At 47.0% G+C, this 5,180-nt stretch overlaps 1 pseudogene; it reads right to left on the bottom strand.

Annotated features, from left to right (window-relative positions):
* LOC102247940 overlaps positions 1-2,610 on the bottom strand; it is a 17,731-nt pseudogene extending 15,121 nt beyond the window's left edge.
* Between the last annotated feature and the right edge of the window lie 2,570 nt (positions 2,611-5,180).

Raw genomic sequence — 5,180 nt, forward strand, 5'->3', positions numbered from 1 at the left:
CTCCAAAGCCCCAGCACCTTCCTCCCCCTTTCCCCTCAAGGCTCAGCTTTGTGGAGCGTAGCCCCTGCTTCCCTGGCTGTGTACTGACTCAGTTTCTCCCCTCGGAGGCAGCTAGGGTTAATGGACGCAGCAAGACGAGTCAGTTCAGGCGGTGCCAGACAGCAACAGATGTTGAATCAAGGCTCGCCTAACAGCCTGCTCCTGCTCACTGAGGGTCAAATGCCTTGGCCTCAGACTTCCTGCTGCCCACAGTCAGGCTATTTTGGCTCATCTATCCGACTTCACACAGACAGTTGTTGGAAAAATTAAGTACCCCACTCTTTTCTGCCTTGCTTCTGATTTCTCTTCTCATATCACACAGCTCCCTGCCCCCCCCCCCCCCCCCCCCCCAGCAGGGTTGACGCAGCACGGGAGCCCCTCTCCAGGGCTCTGACAACTGGCCTCTGCAGACCCCTCCCACACCTGCCCAGCCAGCCTGGCCACTCCATTGACTTGTGGTTCCACATGCCCAATTCTCCACAGGATGATCCACCTGGATGTTTCCACAACACACTGGCTCCATGTCTCCAAGGAGCTGGTTATCCTCCAAATGAGGCCTTTGGGATCCCCTTTAAGGGTGGATGATGCTGTTACTCTCCCAGGTCCTGGCAGTTTGGGCTGTGTCCCCATCACCATCCAGGCCTGTCTCTGGAAGTACAAGACAGGTGTGCACAGGTTTCAGGAAGGGGGCCAACCTCCAGCCCTGTGGGCTGCCCCTGCACGCAGGCCAGCACCTTGTCTTGGGAGTCGCCCAGCTGCTGGGTTAGCTGTAGGGTGGCAAGTCTTTAATTAGACCAAGCAGGGTTTTCTCGGCCAGGGGTGGGAGGAGGTGTCTATTGGGGAAAACTAGGTCACCTGAAAACCAGTAGCCAAGAGGGAGCTGTCCTGGAGCCCCAGCTCCAGGGAACCCAGAGGGGCGAGAAGGGAGGGGCTGGTAGGGGGAACAAAGTCAGAGAAAATGTGCTCTGGCCCCTTTTACTGGCCCCTGGGAGGCATCGTCCTCACCTTTCTCCAGGGGGTTGGGCAACTGCCCTTAATTCCTAACCCTGAGCAAACTGCCCGAGCCAGGGAGCTCATTGCAGTGTCTTTGGTCTGCCTGGGGCTTGGACCCAGGGAGGGAACACTGCACTGGGAGTCAGGGTTCGAGGCACTAGCTCAATCTCTATCCTTGGAGCATGTCACCCACTCCCTTGTGCCTCTGTTGTGTCATCCTTCCAGTGGGCAGGGACTGTGCCCATCTTTGACTCGGCTGTATCCCTAGCCCTTAGCACCGTCCTGGCATGTGATAGATGCCTAATAACTGTTTGTCAGATGAACTAATGAACTCGTACAAATGCTTCTCTATAAGATTGTCATCATTGAGGATGGGTGGCCAGGTGGCTTTTCCAAATGTCAATCATGAACAATCTTTGCCAACACTAAATGCCATCATCATTTAATTTTTCGTTGCTATCCCGTTGCTAGCTTTCCGCTGAAGTAGATTTATTAAAAAGGGAAATTTTATGTCACTACTATAAAGAAACAAATCCACAGAAAACACAACAATGTCATTACATTCTATCTTGGATACAATCACTTGCCCGGGGCCTGCTTTCTCTTTGTTTACAAGGGAGATTGGCATGGTTATAATGATGTTAAAGGTCTATTAGTACTGAACTGACACTTTCTCCTGGAGACAACCTGATAGATTAAAAAAGAAGTGAAAAGGGGATACTTGTTTTCTCTGAGCCCAGGCTATATTAAACCTTGCCCTGTACTTTCTGAAAATTCCTTCAGTATGGATTCTCTTTCCACACTTAGGGAAACACTTGGCTGAGATGATGGCTGGGCAAGTTCTTGCAAAGGAACTAAGTGCTTTCACAGTGTAAGTGTTGGGTCTGGTTATTCTTATCTTCAGCCTTAGCATGTTTTTGGTGTCTCCCACTTGGCAAGTGATCAGTAAATAATTAATAATGAAGAAATGAGTAGCTGTCTGGGTACAGAATCTCGGGGCTGAAAGAAATCTTACAGAGTCCTCAGGTTGATGACATAGTGGAAATTTACTGTCCAGTGAGTGATGAAGAATGGGCTACCTCCTGAGACAGCCACTGGACCAGGAGCGCCTTGTGGAACTGCTTGTTGGACAGCTCCGGAGGCTGGCGTCTGTTCTGTGGGTGCACACAGTGACTCCCCTGGACCTTGGTCCTGTTCTGCACTGGGGAGGCTCACAGACTATCTTCTCTCTCTTGTGCAGATTGGACCTGCGGATATTTGGAGACTTTGGTCTCATTTTGCCCAAGACAGGGCTTGCAAGCACAAATGACCATAGGAGTTAGCAAGTGTTGCCATTTAGTGAAGGAGGTCAGGTGAGAGTAATGGGGGGATAGTGGGGACTGTGGTAAATTAGAGGGTATGTGCTTGTATGAAGGGGACAGTCCCACTCCACACCTGCTGATTGTGGCCATGTGAGCCCAGCATGGCCAGGTCCTGAGATGTTCTAAGAAAAGCTGAAAATTCGATTTTGACGATGACGTCTCCAAGTTTTCGACACAAGCAGTGAATTATGAGATTGTAAAACATCGTGTGGGCCATGTTGTGGGCCACAGGGGCCTTTCAGGTTAGGTCTGGTCTACAGCCACAAGTTGCTCGCCACTGCCCCCCCGAGACTTCTGTTCTCTTTGGGCTGAGTAGCAACATCCTCTTCAAGCCATGTTTGTGTGTGTTGTTTCCAGAACTCCCTCATGATGGTCAACCCCTCTCCATGCCTTTGAACATTGCCAGGCTCCCTCTCAGCCCATGTCTCTCCCTCTGACCTGGTGAACTCCTTCCTATTCATCCTTTGAGATGATCAGTGGCCCTTTACTCTGGAGAACCTTTCCTGGTAACCCCAGGCAGGTTGGCTTGTTCATTTTCTAGCTGTGTGATGTTGGGTAAATTACTTAATCTCTTTGTGCCTCACTTTCCTTACCTATGAAATGGAATGATAATAGTACCTACCTCATTAGCTTGTCAGGAGGATTAAATGAATTTATAGATAGATTGACAGACAGACAGACTGACTGGGATTTACTACAAGGCAGAGCCGGTCCCTAATCCATCTCTGAATCAGAACTTGTCACAAAGCAGGCGTTCACTGAATGTTTATCACTTGAGGAAGGGGGGAAAGTAGACATGTGGTCCACTAGGCCCCAGTGAGGTCTGACCATCGATGACATGGTGTGGTTGTGAATTCAACTCTTCTGAGCTCATTTAAAAAAGGCAACAATAATATCTATCTGAATCAGCAGTTGCCAACTGGTGGTCTGCGGGACCACTGGTGGTCCGTGAGGTCCGAAAGGTTGGCGACCGCTGATCTAAATGGCTAAAATAAAAGCCAGTGACAGTCAGAATGCTGGCAGAGAAACTGGATCACTCATGTTGCTAGTGGGAATGAAAAATGGTACAACCCATCTTGAAAACAGTTTGACAGTTTCTTATAAAACTAGATATGATAATTATCCTACAAGCCAAAGGATTGCAGGTTTGATCCCTGGCTCAGTTGGGCCGCGTGCAGGAGGCAACCAATATCTCTCTCTCTCTCTCTCTCTCTCTCTCTCTCTCTCTCTCTCTCTCCCTTCCTCCCTCCTACGACCACCCTCCTTTTCGCTCTCTCTAAAAATCACTGGAAAAAATATCCTTGGGTGAGGATTAAAAAAAAAAAGATTGATAAATTACATCAAGGTCAAGTTCCTGGTTGTGATATTATACTGTAGTTTTGCAAGATGTTACCACTGGGATAAATTGGATAAAGGATACAAGGCATCTTTCTGTGTTACTTGTTACAATTGCATGTGTATTTACAATGATCTCAAAATAAAAGTTTAATTAATTAATTAATTTAAAAAGCATTGTAAGGTGTTCCAAAAAAAAAAAAGAAGAAAACAAAAGGCCAGTTAGCCATTTCCTGCTGCGCCTTGCCATTGGCTTATGTTTACTCAGATCCACTGGACCTTTGCCCTGGGACTATTGCCAAGCCAGCCCCTTCCCCATTCTGCCTGTCCAACCTCGTCTCAGAGCCGGGAGAGACCTGAACATTCTGACCCAACCTGAGCACACGAGGGTCCAGGCTAAGGCTGAACCCTGGTCTTCAGGCGCTTGAAGACAGGCAGGACCCCACCCCCTGCCATGGGAACGAAGCAGGGAAACCAGGAGATAACAATTACTTCCTAAAGCACAGGGCCATCCTGATCCCCTTTGTGACAATGGACATTTCCACATTGTGCAACCGTAGACACGTGCCAGTCTTTCCCTGTTGCCTCTCAATCCCCAGTTCTCCACTAGCCTCGCCTGTGGGTTCCCGGACGCACACTGCGTTTACATGTCCCTGCTTTCTTCCTCCAAGCGGCTTTCTCTTTGCTGCTATACTAGGTATTTAACATTTTGGTCAACTTTTTTTACTCCCCGAACATCCTATAAATTCTGGGAGACAGGTACATTTTATAGGTGGGAAGACAGGCTTAGAGAGGTTCGAGTTGTTCCAAGACCCTTTCCCTCACTGTCTGAGAGCCCATGGGTCTGAAGACAGAAACCAATGGGCTCCCGACTCTGTGGAATATTATTGACCTCACATTGTCCAGGAATCAAAGAGCTTCAAGAGGTGTGACTTTAAAAAGTTTTTTTTGTTGTTGTCGTTTTTAAGAGCAATCAAAGAGGAACACTTCAAATAAGATTTTCTATGTCTCAGTAGTTCAACAGTTATCAAACTTTATACTTTTAAAATTAAGACCCCCAGAGAGCCTTTATTTCTCTGGATTATATCTGTCAATATTTAGCATATTACAAATTAGTGCTGAGAAATTAAAAATATAGTATTAATTCCTTTAAAATTAACAATAAATCCTATGTTATAACTATGTTAACAACCGTGTGTGTTATAACAGTATAGCCACAATAAATGGTATGAGGTGATGGAGGTGGTCCCTAATATAACACTACAATGGAAATCGCATAGCAGTATATAAGTGTATCAAATCAACACGTTAAATTTACACAATTTACAGGGCAATTCTATCTGAATAAAAAAACAAGAAGAAAAATAACTCCAATAAAATAGGGGGAAAAGTGTTTTGAACATGGACGGGGTGGCATAACCAGATCCGGGTTCTGAGCCTGACAAGCATGTC

This window comes from Myotis brandtii, unplaced genomic scaffold (assembly GCF_000412655.1).
Source record: "Myotis brandtii unplaced genomic scaffold, ASM41265v1 scaffold248, whole genome shotgun sequence".
NCBI classification, from domain to species: domain Eukaryota; kingdom Metazoa; phylum Chordata; class Mammalia; order Chiroptera; family Vespertilionidae; genus Myotis; species Myotis brandtii.